The 20373-nt window shown below is 42.4% G+C and overlaps 1 protein-coding gene across 2 annotated transcripts in view; it reads right to left on the reverse strand.

Moving 5' to 3' along the window:
- MAGI3 (membrane associated guanylate kinase, WW and PDZ domain containing 3) overlaps window positions 1-20373 on the reverse strand; it is a 362774-nt gene that overhangs the window by 165605 nt on the left and 176796 nt on the right. The window lies entirely within an intron of this gene.

The raw sequence follows: 20373 nt of genomic DNA on the forward strand, positions 1-20373 counted from the left end.
ATGCGGATGTTACGTGGTTCAATGCAAGTCAATGGCGGCGATTTCGCCGCGATTCCGCAAAATTAATGGTTGTGCTGCGGACTTTTCCGCAATGATAATCCGCAGCGGAAATTTCCGCAGCATGTGCACAGCACATGCAGATCACTGAGAAACATGGCAGACAACTTAACAAGCGTTTTTAATGCGTTTTTGCGGCGGAAATTGCGCTGCGGAAACGCAATAAATCCGCATCGTGTACACAATGTACTGTAGAGAAAGTGACCCTGATTCCACTGATGTATCACTTAGTTTACAGGGTGCAGCAGTTGTGACACAATTAGAATTTTTAGAAGTCGCAAAGCTCAGAAAGATGCCCCTGCCCACATTGAGTAGCAGCTCTCTGTGTACATTGTATATTGACAGTAAGCTGCTAATCAGCGCTGGAGGCGTAATTGGACCAGGATTCACATGGGCACCAGTCTGATCAGTGATAATCCCCTGCTGATAAAACACTCATTTATTGAAACAGCAGCACACAGCCTAATAAGTGACATCCCTGAAATCAGTGTCTCAGCCCCTATCTCATGCTGCCCCCAGATTACATTGCAAAAACCTGCTGACAGATTCCCTTTAATTATACACAAGAACGTAATGTAACATTGTTTCATCACAGTGGCTAGTTAAAGTCTATTGATGGATGCAGAATGTGAGAAAGCTACAATGGTGCACAAATTAACTATACCACAACCAGGACACATTGGCCTGTGATATAAAAAATTAATTTTTAATGAGACACTAACATTACAATATTGTCTATACACAAATATCCTAATGTCAAAAACAAACCAAAAGTTAGGGGAATAAATGTAAGCCTGTCGGTATGTGTCAGAATCGCTGTCATTTAGGAGAATGATTCCTGCAGGACACATACATTTTGCTACTTTACCGCAGTCATGAAAAGAACGGCCATTTTTCACACTGGCTAAAAGTGAATATATTAACAGTGCAAGATTTATGCTGCCAGCGTGATAAGATGAAATCAGAAGGGATGGGGAGAAATGTTATTATTGATGAAAATTGCCTTGGGGATCAATAGAGAGAGGCAGTGAATCTAACCCATAAAACAATCACTTGGGCTGGAAAATATACTGAGCTTTTAGTAAACTCTGTTTAGTCAAACGCATCCTGCAAGGACAAAAATAAATGCAAATATCTAAAATCTGGTTTGTTATCAATCAGAAAACAATAAGGCTCCATGTGAATGGAATTAAGGGGATATTTCCAAAATCACAAGTTGTCCTCTATTCATAGGATAGAGATTAAATTGTTGATCACTGACTCGGACCCCCAACAATCCCGAGATCAGGAACATCCGAGGAAAGCGGTCTTTGCTACCTTGTCTTACAGGAAGCAAACATACACATGCTCAACCTCCGCTCCATTCATTTTGTATGGGACTGCCAGAGGAAGCAGAGCCCCATCCTTGGGTTCCAAAGCCCCAATCTCAGGATCACTGGGGCGCGCATCAATCAGCAACTTATCCACTTATTCGATAAATGGAATTGATAGTACAAATTAATTTGCATGTCCCATTCTACTGACCAGGGGAGAGGGCGTACCGCCTCCTCCTGGCGGTGTCTGCAGCTCTTCTTTTGATTTGACGTCCTGGCGTGACATCACACCACGTGCGTCATGACCCAACAATGACGTTGCACCAGGCCGGCTAATCAAAAGAAGAGCCGCAGACACCAGCAATTGAGAGGCGCTACTCCCTCTCTTGTCCAGCAGCCACAGACAACTGGTTCCATTGGTCACAACGGTGGTTAGTGGCCACTGGAAGAGAAAGGGAGTACAGCCTTTTAATTGCAGTCGTCCATGGTTTGCACCAATTCTATTGGATTGGGAATAACTTGTGATTTGGAGAATAACTCCTTAAGCACAACATGGCAGAGATTTATTAAGCAGACTGTGCCAGAATTCTATGCAACAAGCTAATGTGGTGATTTTTTTTTTTATGAGAAAAGAGCCTGTGAAGAAGAGTCTTTAAAATCTGCCAAACAGAGCCATAATGTTCCATGGACTGTGTCAGATATTGCAGCACAGCAACAATAAAGTAAGCTGGGCTGAGCTGCAATACCGCACACAACCTGTGGACAGAGATAGCACTGTTTTAGAAAAAAAAGCAAGAATTTTTTATTTTTTTCAAAATCTTTTTAAAATATTTTCAAGCACAAATAATTGGCATGGACGTACACAGGCCATAAAGAAATATACAGGTGCTAGAGGTCTAATATGCCTAGTACACACCTAATAAAAATGCTAAATTTGCATTTTAGGACTAGTGGTCAATCTACTCCTAAAGGTTTATGTTAATTAGACAGCATAGTATTGTTTTTCTATTTAATACTTGGCATTTTGCTCTAACGGTTCACGCCATTCTCAGATTACAGAGGCGAGGTGATAACGTACCATACTGACAAGTGACAATTGTAGCCGAACACAGGCTCCACTGTGGGCCACTGCAGCGGTCATGTATTGGTATACGCCATCATATTGTCAGCAATTTATAGGCTGCTAGGAGCCCATAGTACTACCAGCACCGGAAAAGTGAGGGATTTAAAACGTAAATTATAATTTTATTTTTTTTCAATTTTACACCATAATCAGCATTTGAAATATAGCAAAAACAATCCAGAAAGTCTTTTAATCTAGCACTACTTTCAAGTACAGAATAGCAACGTGATATTTATTACCTGACCAAGAAATTGTCTGATTTCTTACAATGGTTGTTTTATGAAATTAAAATCTGCACAAATATCTTCCTCCTAACATCTTTGCTGAATTTTCGGAGCAGAAACTTTCCAAAAACCATGAGTTGTAGAGTTTCTATTCTGAAAACTCAGCAAGAAAACTCAGTGTGAACACACCCTAAATATTAGCACTAAATTAAAGGGTCCATATTTCTGAAACAGTTTTGGCAGAACTAAAAAAAAAAAAAAAAAAGAAAAAAAAGGTAACCATTAGGAAAGAAGCGGGAATAAAATTAGAGCAAAAATTGGTCACTTTTGACCTCGTGACAGGTCCTCATTAAGATGAACCAAGGCTGGAGAAAGCAAAACTAAACTGTGCCACATTCAATGGACACAATCCGCCAATTACAGACTTTAAGCCTATAAATATTGCAATTATGTGTCATTTGTACTTACAATTTAAAGGGAATCTGTCAGCAGGATTTCAGCCCCCAAACTATTTATATGCGCATGTAGCTCTTTCAAAGGCAAGTCCAGCAATGCCTTTATGTCATGTACACACTTCTCAGCACATGACGTGAGTGTGCCTGCAAGGGTTAATTTATCTCCTCTCACTCAATCCAGCACTCAACCTCTGTTTTAGGCTTTAAAGTGAGCATAAATCACACCCCGACATATTCAGCACACCCTGATTCTTAACTCGCTACCACCACTCATCAAACACACGGGGTGATGAGTGCCCAATCTATGTTACTGTCTGACAATCAAAAAGGTCGCACACTCTCTTAAAGACATAGGCTCTTTAGAGCGTACAAGGATCAACTTATTAAAGATTTTAAGCTTTAATATAAAAATACAGTGCTTACAATAAATATATAAAAAGAAAACGACACACAAGTATGCAAAAGTTATAAAATAAAAGGGGAGAAAATAACAGAAATACCTAAACATTTCAGTCTGCAGCTATCCTGTTTCCTTGAGGGAAGGAGAAGTGAATTTATGGAGTACATCAACCACCACATGTGAACCCCTTCTCTTTCTGTCACCCAGCTTTTTGTAGTCCTGACCATAGGCTCATATTTCCAGGATGACTTGGCTGCTGTCTGTGAATGGACAATGAGCCAAGTTGTGGCATTTCAAATACCTGTGTCTCCCCCCTTTTCTTATACAGACAATAGGAAATATTCTCTTAGTTACAACCTATCTACTAGCACTTTAGGTTGCGTGCCCACAATAAGGAATAGCAGCAGCGCTTTGAACGCAGCTCATCTGCGCTGCGTCCAAAATGCTGCGTTCCACATTAGAAGCACAGTGGATGGGATTTATAGAAATCACACGCCCACTCTACTTCTATTTGATGATGCGTAAACTCACCCGCGGCACGGGTTTATGAGCCGCAGCATGTCAAGTTCTGTTGCTGGTCTCCGCAACAGAAATTTTCACAATAGAATGTACTGGATGTGGTAAATCCGCATTGTTCAATGAACACATGCAGATTTACCTGCATGATTAGAAAGCAGCATTTTGGAAGTAGCGAAAGTACGCCGCTTCCAAAACGCTGCTATATCCTGAGCCGAGCTCTCAGGTTTGACACCTCTAGTATTCTCCAAGGGGACCCCCTCCGGTTTGCAGTTCCTGCAATAAGAGCAGGCAGATGCCATGTACTGTGGGTGTAAAGACAGCATGTGGAGGTAGCGTTAACTAGTTATTTTATAGTTTATGTTACAATTACTTATTTCCTTCATACTTGGTTAGTTTGTTCCTCCGTTGCTGATAAATCAGCATTTGCATTGAGGAGGCTGAATATCTGAAGCTTCCATCACTCCAGTTCTATTTCCTCCCTAGCGCCGCCTCCTTACGCTTGTTGGTTCCTTTGCTTTATGTCGCACAGCAGAGAGGCTGTCAGTCAAGCAAGAGGCAAGAGGCGCTGGATGAGCAATAGAGCTGGAGTGACAGAGGCTTATGATCTACAGCCTTATTTGCAGATCAATTCAAACGTAACGGAGGAAGAGACTGGCCATGTAAAGATATTGCTGGACTTGTCTGTCAATGAGCTACATGTGCGTATAAATAGTTTGGGGAGTGCATCCTGCTGACAGATTCTTTTTAATATATTATTTATATTACTGCTTTAACCTGCTTAGATAAATAATCAGACGGGATTGATGGTGAGCAAACCTTTCTATGATCTGCCAACACCACAGATCTGAGTCAATGGATGTTAGACGACCAGGATTTTCCAACAACCATTTTTAGGTCTTCGACAACTTGTAGCTGCTGCCAAGCAATCTCTTGATTACAAACTCATTTCTTTTGTTTAGCTCCCCTAACTGAATGGAGTTTAATTTTGGTGTTTTTGACCTTGCTGGAAACGGCTTCAGGTCATTGCGCACTTGCAGCAGTGGCTGATCTTTATGAGCTTCTCTGTGCGATCCACATAAAGGGATGCAAAGCCATTACACTAATGGAAATGAGTCATTCAAAAACATCCTGAAATGTGTCACTGTTTGAAGAATCTGATCATGTACTAACTCTATGTGAGAAAATCAGCTTAAGCACTGTTGAAAGGGAACATTAGAGGTAATCAGGAAATGTCATTCACACTTGTACTGATTTCTAGATTATGCTATGAAGTATGGGCTTGATACCAGTCCCCCCCCCCAGATATAAATTTAAAGGTACAAGGCAAAAAATAGTCAAGGAAATAAAATAGTGCAGAAGTTGTGCTTAAATGATGTGTGGAAAGGTGAGCTATTCAAATAACTGTAGTCTGGTTAAGGGTTAAAGAAATACTATAATTAAAAAAATGCTTGTTTCTGTCTGAATTATTAATTAATCAGTAATGCAAATCTATGTTTTTCATGTGGGGTGGATGCTGTAATGGGCACTGCACACAGAACTGATTGCAATATACATGTTTCCCGCTAATGAGCTTCTTTTATTTCCAAAGAATGAAAAAAATTGCAGTTACAGGGTAATGATAAAATAGCATCTGCCCCTGAAAAATGAAGAACCGTAAATTCTTGTTTTAATCTTTTCATGAAAGTAGTTCTCGTCTCAGGTCATTGAAGCCTCCACAGGGAATCGAACACTGTACCACTGACAAACTAGAATCTAAAAAGCTCAAAAATATGTATTTAAATGGATCTATGGTTCTTATTGAGATAATCCAGTCGAGGTATGGGGTTTTAAGGGCAATGCTCTATGGGGAAAAAAAGAAAGTTGTCCTAAAAATGCCACATATCGGTAACTATGCCAAAAGTGCTATCAAGGAAGAATAAGAATAAGACTGGAAACAAGAAAGGAAAGAAGACCAGAATCTTAAAATTTACAGTGGCTTGCGAAAATATTCACCCCCTTGACTTTATACCCATTTTGTTACATTACAACCCATGCTTAAATATTTTTGTAATCCGATTTGTGTGCGATGCATCAGCACTAAATAGTCTTAACTTGGTGAAGTGAGAAAAGTATAGGTAAAAATTAAATTTATGGCATCAAATAACTACAAATTGGCATGTGCATATATTTTCACCCCCTTTGCTATGAAGCTCCTAAAAATTTCGGATGCAAGCAACTACCTTCATAAGTCACATGATAAGTGAAAGGAAATCCACCTGTGTGCAATGTAAGTGTTACATGGTCTGTCAGTATATACACACACCTTTCCTGAAATTCCACAGAGGCTGCAACACCATTAATCAAACACCACCATGAAGACCAAGGAGGTCTCCAAACAAGTCAGGGACAAAGTTGTTGAAAAGTACATGTCAGGACTGGGTTATAAAAAAATATCCCAATCTCTGATGATCCCCCGGAGCACCATCAAATCCATTATCATCAAATGGAAAGAACATGGTACCACAACAAACTTGCCAAGAGAGGGCCGCCCACCAAAACTCTGAACCTAGGCTAGGAGGGAATTAATCAGAGAGGCAGCACAGACACAAAAGCTAACCCTGAAGGAGCTGCAGAGTTCCCAAGCAGACACTAGAGTATCTGTCTATACACCCACAATAAGCCGCACACTCCATAGAGGTGGCCTCCATGGAAGAGTGGGCAGAAAAAAGCCATTACTTGCATACAAAAATTGTAAGGCTTTTTGAGTTTGCCAAAAGGCATTTGGGAGATTTCCCAAATGTATGGAGGAAGTTGCTGTGGTCGGATAAGACAAAAATGTAACTTTTTGACCACCAAGGTAAACGCTATGTCTGGCGCTAAACAAACACAGCTCATCACCCCAAGAACACTATCCCTGTAGTGAAACAGGGCCCTGTGTGAAAATGTGATTGCCCCCGTAAACCTAATAACTGGTTGGGCCACCCTTAGCAGCAACAACTGCAATCAAGCGTTTGCGATAACTGGCAATGAGTCTTTTACAACGCTCTGAAGGAATTTTGGCCCACTCATCTTTGCAAAATTGTTGTAATTCTGCCACATTTGGGGGTTTCTGAGCATGAACCACCTTTTTAAGGTCATGCCACAGCATCTCAATCGGATTAAGGTCAGGACTTTGAGTAGGCCACTCGTATGTGTTAATTTTCTTTTTCTTAAGCCATTCAGAGGTGGACTTGCTGGTGTGTTTTGGATTACTGTCCTTCTGCATAACCCAAGTGCGCTTCCACTTGAGGTCATGAACAGATGGCTGGACATTCTCCTTCAGGATTTTTTGGCAGACAGCAGAATGGTTCCATTTATCACAGCAAGGCTTCCAGGTCCAGCAAAACAGTCCCAGACCATCACACTACCACCGACAAACATATATTACTGTTGGTATTATGTTCCTTTTCTGAAATGCTGTGTTATTTCTACGCCAGATGTAATGGGACATACACCTTCCAAAAAGTTAAAATTTTGCCTCATCAGTCGACAGAGTATTCTCCCAAAAGTCTTGGGGAACATCAAGATGTTTTCTGGCAAAACTGAGATGAGCTTTTATGTTCTTTTTGCTAAGCAGTAGTTTTCGTCTTGGAACTCTGCCATGCATGCTATTTTCGCTCAGTCTCTTTCTTATGGTGGAGTCATGAACACTGACCTTAACAGAGGCAAGTGAGGCCTGCCATTCATTGGATGTTGCTGTGGCGTATTCTGTGACCTCTTGGATGAGTCATCGTTGTGCACTTGGGGTAATTTTGGTCGGCTGGCCAGTCCTGTGAAGGTTCATGGCTCTTCCATGCTTTCGCCATTTGTGGATAATGGCTCTCACTGTGATTCGATGGAATCCCAAAGCTTTTGAAATCGCTTTATATCCTTTTCCAGACTGATAGATTTCAATTACTTTGTTTCTCATTGTTCCTGAATTTCTTTGGATCGCAGCATGATGTCAAGCTTCTGAGAATCTTTTGGTCTACTTCACCGTCAGGAAAGTCCTATTTAAGCGATTTCTTGATTGAGAACAGGTGTGGCAGTAATCAGGCCTGTGTGTGGCTAGGGAAATTGAACTCAGCTTCCCAAAGATGTGATAAACCACAGTTAATTTATGCTTTAAGGCGGGGGGCAATCATTTTTTCACACAGGGACCTGTAGGTTTGGATTTCTTTCTCCCTTAATAACAATAGACCTGCATTTTGTGTTTACTTCTGTTATCTTTGTCTAATATTTAAATTTGTTTTGTGATCTGAAACATGTAAGTGTGACAAACATGCAAAAGAATAAGAAATCAGAAAGGGGGCAAACACTTTTTCGCACTACTGTATGCACACTGAAGTTTTCAGTTATTTTGTCCTATTTGTTGTTTGCTTCACAATAAAAAGAAAACCAAATGTTCATAGTTGTAGGCATATTCTTCACATGACATGATGAAAACGCTCAAGAAAAAAAAAGTGACATTCCAGGTTGTGAGGTAGAAAAACACGAAAAATGCCTGTGAAGAATTTTTGAGACATAATCCCATGTCAATAATTGTATCCTATTTGGCAGGTGATTATAAAGATCTACAGCATACAGTTGTAACTGGACAATTCTGCATCTAAGAAGGAGGGAGGGGGCCAAGAGACAGTGAGCGACAAATATCTCACCTACCAGCTTAAAGCCAAGGAGTGACACCCGCACCAGCTAGCTGGTGGGTTTCAACAGGAAGACCCCCTTGAGATCCAAGCCATGCGGCTCCCTTTGTGTCAGACAACTATAATTCAATATAGAGCTATGGAAATATTATACATCCCAGCGATACACCAAATAGATTTTTGAAATCCCACGAACATGAGGAATGTCACCCTGGCTTTCAGCCCAGTCTAGCGCTTAGGGATGGGAAGATGCACGGCACAGCCTTTAGGAAACCCCTAGAGCCACTATGTTTGGTCTCCATGCGTAGCAGGCGCCCGGCTGTATCCGATGACACCAGAACCGGCTCCCTAGGACCGTCCATTAAGGAAGTATAACCCATTTTAGTTTTTGTAGTTTATAGCTGAGGGAGACCAGGGGTTGAGATTTAGGTCCAGCCCAGGGGGCAGGAGGGGGAGTGACCCAGAGAGGTTGAAAGCTCCTGCAGCTCTAGTCTAGTGTTTTTTCTCTGGGAGGTCGCAATGACACATCGTGTGAGGGAAGTCACCCAAAAGAGAGGGACCCACAAACCTCCCATGTGGCAGCCCCTCCCCTGCAAGCCAGGCCTTCCATCCGACTGGTAACTGACTCTTAATATCTGCGTATAACTTTTGCACCACTACTATTGTGTTTGCATCTCTGACCATTATGTATGTATAACCCTTATGTATATCGTGTATTGTCTAGTGTGCCCTTAAGGCGATTAAATATATAATTTAACCTTGGGCTGCTCTTTTATTTCGATCCATGAATCCTCACGTCCGTTGTTCGGTACAACTAACACGCTACCGGGGCTGGTTTCTGGCCTGATATAATTCCCGTTAACGGACCGGGGGTCTTATATCTAATAGAAACTGGTGGCTGCTCTACCAGGCTGACAAGGTTCTGTTTCACTGGGGTCAGTGACAGGGGCCTCTCAGCCTGTCACGGGTGTGAGCGAGTGTGGTGCCACATCAGTGACCGAGTGGGCCACCTCTTCTCACTCCCGGTACTTTCCTGTGCCAGTGTGGACAGGGGGTGTTTTTGTAGACCTGTACCAATCTGACCTTGCGTGTCCCGGAGGGGGTGCGGAACGTCACGTTGGTGCAAAGGGCAGATCCGTATCACGTGTTCCATCTGACGTAATTGTGACGTCAGGCGGGTGGCGAGGTGTGGATCCTTCACATGTGGTGGCAGAGGTGGGATTCTGCGGAATCGCTCTGGTGCCATTCATCACATGTAGTGGCAGCGGTGGGATTCTGCGGGATCTCTCTGGTGCCATTCATCACAATGCCAAGGGGGTAAATACTCTCACAAGCCACTTTAAGTGTATACTAAGGGTTTGTCTTTTGAATACAACCCACGACCATAAGTCATTATAAGGCATAGACATAATAAAGAGGGGTTTTTGCTGTTGAGTCTATATTATGGGCATGGGTTGTCTTTGGACTTGATCGCACGACCGTATTTTCGTTCAGACTTTGGTCACTGAAAAAAACGGACCGCACTCAGACCAATGTTATTCAATAGGGCAATGCTGATGAGCGTTTGTTTTTTTTTCATTGAGCGAATCTTCATGTGAAAAAAAAATTGCAGCACGCACTAGTTTCCTCCATACATCGGATGAAACTCATCCATTCAAATCTACGGGTGTTAAAAAAAAAATCCCCCCCCAAAAAATCGGATGTCATACAGAGCCACAGTATAGCATCCAATTTTTATTTTCATAGATACATTGCAATTCTGTAAGATAGGAAACTAAATGGGCATGTACATGATTAAAAAGCTGCTGCTGTAAAAAAAAAAAAAAAGACATATTGTATACAATGGGGAAAAAAGTATTTAGTCAGCCACCGACTGTGCAAGTCCTCCCACTTAAAAAGATGAGAGAGGCCTGTAACTGTGACATCATAGGTAGACCTCAACTATGAGATACAAAATGAGAAAACAAATCCTGAAAATCACATTGTCTGATTTGGAAAGAAATTTTTTTCAAATTTTGGTGGAAAATAAGTATTTGGTCAATTACAAACAAGCAAGATTTCTGGCTCTCACAGACCTGTAACTTCTTTAAGAGGCTCCTCTGTCCTCCACTCATTACCTGTAGTACTGGCACATGTTTGAACTTGTTATCAGTATAAAAGACAACTGTCTGCAACCTCAAACAGTCACACTCCAAACTCCACTATGGTGAAGACCAAAAAGCTGTCAGAGGACACCAGAAACAAAATTGTAGCCCTGAACCAGGCTGGAAAGACCGAATATGCAATAGGCAAGCAGCTTGGTGCGAAGAAATCAATTGTGGGAGCAATAATTAGAAAATGGAAGACATACAAGACCCCTGATAATCTCCCTCGATCTGGGGCTCCACACAAGATCTCACCCCGTGGGCTAAAAATGATCTCAAGAACGGTGAGCAAAAATCCAAGAACCACACAGAGGGACCTAGTGAATGACCTGCAGAGAGCTGGCACCAACATTACACAGGCTACCATCAGTAACACACAACGCTGCCAGGGACTCAGATCCTGCAAAGTCAGAAGTGTCCCCCTGCTTAAGCCATTACATGTCCGGGCCAATCTGAAGTGTGCTAGAGAGCATTTGGATGATCCAGAAGAGTATTGGGAGAATGTCATATGGTCAGATGAAACCAAAGTAGAACTGTTTGGTAGAAACACAACTCGTCGTGTTTGGAGGAGAAAGAATGCTAAGTTGCATCCAAAGAACACCATACCTACTTTGAAGCATGGGGGTGGTAACATCAAGCTTTGGGGCTGTTTCTCTGCCAAGGGACCAGGACGACTGATCCGTGTACATGAAAGAATGAATGGTGCCATGTATCGTGAGATTTTGAGTGCAAACCTCCTTGCATCAGCAAGGGCATTGAAGATGAAACATGGCTGAGTCTTTCAGCATGACAATGATCCCAAGCACACCACCAGGGCAACAAAGGAGTGGCTTCGTAAGAAGCATTTCAAGGTCCTGGAGTGGCGTAACCAGTCTCCAGGTCTAAACCCTATAGAAAACCTTTGGAGGGAGTTGAAAGTCCGTGTTGCCCAGCGAAAGCCCCAAAACATCCCTGCTCTAGAGGAGATCGGCATGGAGGAATGGGCCAACATACCAGCAACAGTGTGTGCCAACCTTGTGAAGACTTACAGAAAACGTTTGACCTCTGTCATTGCCAACAAAGGATATATAACAAAGTATTGAGATGATCTTTTGTAATTGACCAAATACTTATTTTCCACCAAAATTTGAAAAAAAATTCTTTCCAAATCAGACAATGTGATTTTCAGGATTTGTTTTCTCATTTTGTCTCTCATAGTTGAGGTCTACCTGTTATGTCAATTACAGGCCTCTCTTATCTGTTTAAGCGGGAGAACTTGCACAACTAGTGGCTGACTAAATACTTTTTTTTCCCCACTGTACAGACTGCACACGGATGACAAGGGAGAAAAAAATTGCCCTACTTTTCTGGATAAAACTCTGAACAATTTTTTATATGCTTGTGTGAACCGCTCTCCAGGCGGCAACCCCATAAATGCTCTATACGCAGAGCCGTCGATGCAATTAAACATGTCTGATCGCATGTGTGTACACAAAGCACTAACTGCTGGGTCTTCACAGTATTTTTTGGTGCCGCTACGGTCACACTGGGAGTGTGAGATTGGAGTATGGGTGACAATCTCTATAAAATTATACTTTTACTTTATAAATCAGGTCCTGAGTTGTGCAGAAAACACTCTCTCGGTCGCTCCATTGGGGGACATAGAAACCATGGGGATATTCTGTTGCCACCTGGAGGCTGACACTATTAATACATGTTAAGGCCACGTTCACACGTTCAGTACTTGGTCAGTATTTTACATCAGTATTTGTAAGCCAAAACCAGGAGTGGGTGATGATACAGAAGTGGTGATGTGTTTCTATTATACTTTTCCTCTTATTGTCCCACGCCTGGTTTTGGCTTACAAATACTGATGTAAAATACTGACCAAATACTGAATGTGTCCTTGTCCTACGTGAGTCACCAAGTTAATTCAGACCCTTCGGTAGGGTGTATTTCGGATGAACAACAGGCCTAAATGAAAATTAGCTCCTCCCCTGCAGATTATACCTCGCCTGCTAGAATCAGGCCTCCTTAGTTTTTTTTGTAGTGTCAGTTGAAGGCAACATGGAACCGAGTCTCAGACCATTCTCAGCCTTGGAAGATTAAGGTTAGGCGCTAACCATCTCTTCTTTTGTATTTCAGATCTTGTAGGATCGTTTGGATAGTTAACAGTGTGTAAAAGTGCACTCTGTTTCACCCCACATAGCGACGGAGAGTACAGCCTGTACTGTTCAGTAAGTATTCTCTTTCAGTAGAATGGCAGGACCATGTATCTTGACACAGTTGGCGATCAGGCATTTGGGGTGTTTGGTCCTTTTACTCTGTGTTGACTCCTGCCCACCCACCATACTTTAGCGTATTTGCATGCAGAAGAAAATGGAGTCCGGACTTCCCAACTCCTAGCCACAGTATCAAGCTTCTTCAAGTAGGTCCTTTGCTGCATCCTTTGTTGTGTCAGGTTCCCAGTGGTTGTTTTTCAGCGTAGTGGCGTTTCCTTTTGTGGCATCTCAGTCCTAGCAGGTATTTGGTGTATTAGTTGTCCTCTTCTCGCCTCTCCTCATTTTTACCCCTCCTCTGCTCTCCTCTTCTCCCTTGCATCGTCGGGGTGGTGGGAGTGGGGTACCTTTCCGTGCCATCTAGGGTGCGTGCACAGTTTGGGTGGAGGTCCTGTATGGTGTAGCCTTGCACTATTCACACACTATATTACTTTTTACGGCACCTGTCCGCTGTCTAGAGGATCTCACTTGGTAGGTCAGTTTGTACACATGAACCAGTGGGTACTTTGGCCTTGTCCTACGTGAGTCACTCAAGTTAATTCAGACCCCTCGGTAGGGTGTATTTCCGATGAACAACAGGTCGCTGATCTCGTCCTAGGTGGGACAGACCTACAGTGGGTATGAAAAGTATTCAGACCTCTTTAAATTTTCACTCTTTGTTTCATTGCAGCCATTTGGTAAATTCTAAAAAGTTCATTTTTTTTTCTCATTAAAGTACATTCTGCACCCCATCTTGACTGAAAAAAAAACAGAAATGTAGAAATTTTTGCAAATTTATTATAAAAGAAAAACTGAAATATCACATGGTCATAAGTATTTAGACCCTTTGCTCAGACACTCATATGTAAGTCACATGCTGTCCATTTCCTTGTGATCCTCCTTTAGATGGTTCTACTCCTTCATTGAAGTCCAGCTGTGTGTAATTAAACTGATAGGACTTGATTTAGAAAGGCACACACCTGTCTATATAAGACCTCATAGGTCACAGTGCATGTCAGACCAAATGAGAATCATGAGCTCAAAAGGAACTGCCCAAGGAGCTCAGAGACAGAATTGTGGCAAGGCACAGATCTGGCAAAGGTTACAAAAGAATTTCTGCATTACTCAAGGTTCCTAAGAGCACAGTGGCCTCCATAATCCTTAAATGGTCTTCCTACACCTGGCCGTCCAGCCAAACTGAGCAATCGTAGGGGAAAAAACCTTGGTGAGAGAGGTAAAGAAGAACCCCAAGATCACTGTGGCTGAGCTTCAGAGATGCAGTAGGGAAATGAGAGAAAGATTCACAAAGTCAACTATCACTGCAGCCCTCCACCAGTCGGGCCTTTATGGCAGAGTGGCCCGACAGAAGCCTCGCCTCTCAGTGCAAGACATATGAAAGCCCGTATAGACTTTGCTCAAAAACACATGAAGGACTCTCAGACTATGAGAAATAAGATTCTCTGGTCTGATGAGACAAAGATAGAACTTTTTGGTGATAATTCTAAGCGGTATGTGTGGAGAAAATCAGGCACAGCTCATCACCTGCCCAATACAATCCCAACAGTGAAACATGGTGGTGGCAGCATCATGCTATGGGGGTGTTTTTCAGCTGCAGGGACAGGACGACTGGTTGTAATTGAAGGAAACATGAATGCGGCCAAGTACAGAGATATCCTGGATGAAAACCTCTTCCAGAGTGCTCTGGACACAGCTAAAATAACAAAGGAGTGGCTTCAGAACAACTCTGTGACCATTCTTGACTGGCCCAGCCAGAGCCCTGACCTAAGCCCAATTGAGCATCTCTGGAGAGACCTGAAAATGGCTGTCCACCAACGTTCACCATCCAACCTGACAGAACTGGAGAGGATCTGCAAGGAAGAATGGCAGAGGATCCCCAAATCCAAGTGTGAAAAACTTGTTGCATCATTCCCAAGAAGACTCATGGCTGTACTAGCTCAAAATGGTGCTTCTACTCAATACTGAGAAAAGGGTCTGAATACTTATGACCATGTGATATTTCAGTTTTTCTTTTTTAATAAATTTGCAAAAATTTCTACATTTCTGTTTTTTTTTCAGTCAAGATGGGGTGCAGAGTGTACTTTAATGAGAAAAATTTACCAAATGGCTGCAATGAAACAAAGAGTGAAAAATTTAAAGGTGTCTGCATACTTTCCGTACCCACTGTATAAACAAAGAATTTCAGTTTGATGAAGGACTTCTGTGCACTTCAACTTTCAGCCAATATTTTTTCCTCAGGTAGAAACCTCTCCTCTTAGTGCATCCCTTAAGCATTCCAGGTAGTCCAGCTGCAGCTTTTCCGCTGAAGGACATGGGCTCTCTATTGATTGAGGATTCCAGCTTTTCGTAGGAACATTTCCTCTAATTCTAGAGGCAGGGGTTACTTACTTACCCAACAAATCTTTTTTGCTTGACAGTGTGGGACGCAGGTGGCTCACACACGTTTAGGCTCCATCAGCCGAGAGGAAACCATTGATGAGATACACCAGGATTGATGCTTCCTGAGTAGGGCCTGAAAACTCATCTCTTCAATAAAGCTTACAACCTGCAATGACCACGCTGCCGCCGACCACCACCAGAGCTGCTGCTTTATCAACACCAGACCTGCTGCAACCAACCATCTACTGTCTCCTTTCCCATTATCCAGTAGAATGTAAGCCCGCAAGGGCAGGGTCCTCTTCCCCCTGTACTAGTCTATCATTGTTAGTTCATTTACTGTAAGTGATATCAGTATTTGTTATGTAACCAATTCTTCTGTACAGCACCATGGAATCAATGGCGCAATATAAATAAATAATAATAATAAAAATAATAATAATAGCGCGGCACTTTTTAGACACATTCAGTGACTATTGAGGCCTCCCTTTGATGTGGTTAGTTCAGTAAGTGGCTTCACCCCTTATGCTATCTCAGTCTCTTTATCCTACTCCTTTTCACCAACAGTTCTTGATGTCTGGGTTGGAGAGTACTGGCAGAGCTTCCATCTTGTCATTTCCTATGGGAACACCGGTCAGGTCATTCTCATTTGGGTGTTAATGCAGGTCGTTCAGACCATTGATGTCTGATATATTACCTGGACCACCAGGGCATTTGGCTGGTCTGGGCAGACATCTGGGCTGTTCCATATTCCAGAGGAATCTTGGTCTTTCCATAGCAGGGCAAGACTCTCCCTCCCAACTTGATCTGAAGATATTGAACAGCGTTTTGGTTTAGGATTCTTCAGTTTGAGTCCAGAACTCCCATGGCAGGTGCCTCAAAGCACCACCCATAACATCTAAACGGACCATTCCCTTAGTGGTCCTTTTCTACCAAATTATTTGACCATTTCGTTTAAATCGGTAGGACTGTTTCGCTGCGGTTCGGAAGCCTTTTGACCTTCTGGATTATGTGAATCTAACTAGAAGTAGGGAACAAGGGCCTTAAAGGTTACTTTTTCTGCCATTTAAATTTAGCACATTTTTCATAGGTGAGTGCCTAAGGGCAGCACTGGTATAGCAATATCTCCCTTCTTAGTTTTTGCAGGCCTATATTGAGCTAGGGTAGACTCCCAAGAGTCAGGATCCTGCCTTAGCTATCCTCGTCTAGTAGAATTTAACTGATAGGCCACAGGTCAGGACCGCCTGTCCAGTCAGGGTGAACTCAAATCCACTGCATTATTCCCTGGGATCCGGGAGACCTCTATTGTGTCCTGTCGTCCATCGATCCTCTCCATTGACGCAAGTCAGAGAGATCTCTCGATTTTGGCTTTCCAGTGATTTTTCTCCTCTTTAGCAATCCCTTCCATCAGGCGAGGCTCCAAGGGAGGCTCTCTCCTATCTCTCTCCGTTAGTGGGGCAGAGTACTCTGGTGTTTGGCTCCCTACTTTCGCCTTAGCAGGATTCTCTGCTTTCTCTTTAATGAGGAGATGTCTCTCCTTCCTTTACGTATTTCTCCCATAATCTGGTGTGTCAGAGCTGTGCAGCTCTACTCTTCTCTTACAGCTCTGTTAGGATGTCTTGTGGGTCATCCGTGTATGCTCTGGCAGAAGTTCAACCCACCCCCTAGGGTGACCATTACTCGCTGGTATAGATCAGCCATTATTATTATTAAAGGGCAAGGCCAGAGCTCACCCATTCATGGTTAGTAAGCACTCTGCATAGGTGCATACCTTTTCAAGTTTTAAGTTTCACAGGGTCTACACCTTTGCTTCTGCAGATACAAGCCTTGGGAGGAATATACTACAGGTGGCAAATGCTCAGGCAATGGCTTGAACAAGAGTGGAAAATTCTGTGATAACAGTATAATATTTGGTTTATTCCCAACCTAGGGACAGCTTTGGGGCACAACATTGTTTCTGTGTCCCCCAAGATATTAAGATTTTTGGTAGTCACCGTAAAATTTGTTTCTCATAGTCTTTATTGGGGACACAACACCCTTGGTTGCCTAGCTGGCGTGCATTTACGTTGTTTTTTTTCTCGGGATGTAATTGGATTTTTTTCCTTTCATGCTTGAATTCTTTTTGCTTCTCCTACTGCTTTCTCATTTGACATGAGGATGCCTGTTAGCAGGCGAGGTACAGTCTGTTGGGGAGGAGCCAATTTTCATTTAGGATGTATTAATAATGTCAGCTACCAGGTGGCAGAACACTATTCCCATATTTTCTGTGTCCCCCAATGAAGACTACAAGAAACAAATTTTACAGTGAGTTCCAAAAATCTTAATTTATTCACATATCCCAATTAGCATGCTCGATGCACCTTTTGTGTGGCCAAGCAACTCAGTGCACCTCTCTGCCCCCTAAATAAGGATACCTCCATCTTCCTCCGTGGTGATTGACAGTGCTGGCTTTCCCAGAGTGTTCACGGTCTCAAGAGAAAGTTCACTCACTATCGCTGAGTTCCAGGATTGGAGAAAGAGTGCAGGAAGCGGTCTTTCCTCACTGCCATGTTTGCAGCAGCAAGGAGAGAAAGCGGTGTGTCCACATGCTCCGATTCAGGAACTCAGACAGTGAGCGAGTGGTAGCAGCAGAGAGGCAGACAGGCACAGATTGTCTCCTCAACCAGCACCCGCTTTAGGAAAGCAACACTGTCAACCACCAAGGAGGGAGGCAGATGTATCCAACTGTGCTTTGGGACAGACCCTTCATGCGTGATATGCCCCAGACCAGTGTATCTAATCCCATCATGTGCCATACGCTCCAGACCGGTGTATCTATTCCCATCATGTGCGATACGCTCCAGACCGGTGTATCTAATCCCATCATCCTATACTATCCTATATATCCTATATACTACACTGAGCCCTGTATCTAGATACGAGTAGTGTAACATGTGTTGTGAAAAATCCCAGTGTGTGATACACTCCACATATGTAACCCCAGTTTATGATACAGCGAGCAGCACCAACTAACAGAATCGGTGCAGTTGGCCACCCTCGGTAACACTGTACTTATCAGTATCACTTGCAGTCACTAACAAAATAGCTCCGCACTGCGATCCTAAACCTCATTCTCTCTTATCCTGTTACAAACACCCAGAAGGGGAGGAGAGGAGACTTCACACACGTGAGCAGATCTCGCCCACATTTACTGCAGTCGTAATGTGAGCTAGTTGTACACTAGGTTTTCATGGAAAATTTCAAATTTCAGCAGCTGCTCCCCCTAGTGTATAAAAGTGGTAATACCAAACCTTTTAAAATTCTTTTTCATATTTGACTTCATTAAAAACAAATTATATTTAAAATATCTATGTATATATATATATATATATATATATATATATATATATATATATATATATATATATATATATATATATATATATATATATATCTCTATCTATATATATATTTATTTTGGGACTAAAAGGCTGGGGACTGGTACATATGGTGTTTAGGCTGAGCATAAACAGGAATAGAGCAGTAATGGAGAGGTCCAGGTGGCTTGGCTTCTAGATATGAAATAATGGAGAACGTAACAAACAGATCAACAGTAGTAAATAGATTGCGACTGAAAAGGCAAGACCCACACAATGTTGTGAAGTCATATTGACTAATCTAGTAATTAATATAGCTGACAGTGTTCCAACATGATTTCTCTTCGTTTGTCTAAGTTCTGCATCTGATGGCTGCTCACTGCACGGAGCACAAGGCACATTGGGTAAAGCCTTCTTTTGAATGACAGATGGGAAAGGGAGTGCAGACTATTTAGACAGATTTGAGATCATAAACAGCATTTATCACCATGAACAGCTTGATAAAGATACATGACATGTAAAAGGTATAATGAATTCCAAATGTGCAATAAATCCTTTTGAAGTAAGTGAGCAAATATCTCAAGGTAGAGGAAAGCCTGCTGAAAGATTGGAGAATGACCCATTGATGTTTGGTCCAACACATCAGACTCTCGCCTACCATGGAAGCCTTCAAAAGAAACCTGAAGACCTACCTCTTCCGACAAGCCTACAACCTGCTGTAACCCTCGCTCCACCATTCGCTGCATGACGAGCTCTACCCCCACCTACTGTATCCTCACCCAACCCTTGTGGATTCTGAGTCCTCGCTCCTCCTGTACCAGTCGCTGACTCGTTTTGTTAAGATTATGTAAATGTTTTTGCTATGTATACCCCTATCACATGTAAAGCGCCATGGAATAAATGGCACTATAATAATAAATAATAATAATATCAGAGCGTCTTCTAAAAAAGGATGGTTGGGTACATAAGAGCAGTTACCAACAAGGACAGTATAAAAAGGGTTAGCCGGATTGTATTATTGTAAGACTGACAAAACCTGCACTGAAGAAATGAGATATAAAGTTGAAAAAGAAGCAAGGATGTAGATAAACAGATATTATAGCTAAAACATCCAATAACAAACACTCATGATTCTAATCAATGGTAACCAAATCATCACCAAATTCCTACTGTAAAGACCACGATGCACATTAAACTTATATTGGTTGTAGAGACCAACATCAACATGTTTGGCCATCAGTCTAATGTGTATGGAGGCCCCAACTCTCCCCCGACACATGACCGATTTCGGTCTGCCAATCCTTTTATTCCCTAAAAGATAAGCTGCCACCAGATATGGAAGGCAGACAATATAGGAGTGCTCGCTCGCCAGAGTGAGCGCCCTTATATATGCGAGAGCCAAGCAAAATAGCAGCCGGCTGAAGGATCGGTCAAACCACCGCTATCTAAAGTGTCTGGAGGCTTTAAAAATAGAGAATTATAGTGGAATATATCTTAGGCTTTTCTGT

The sequence above is a fragment of the Phyllobates terribilis genome, unplaced genomic scaffold (genome assembly GCF_046119375.1).
Source record: "Phyllobates terribilis strain yellow unplaced genomic scaffold, ASM4611937v1 Scaffold_2__4_contigs__length_985480577, whole genome shotgun sequence".
Classification (NCBI taxonomy): Eukaryota; Metazoa; Chordata; class Amphibia; order Anura; family Dendrobatidae; genus Phyllobates; species Phyllobates terribilis.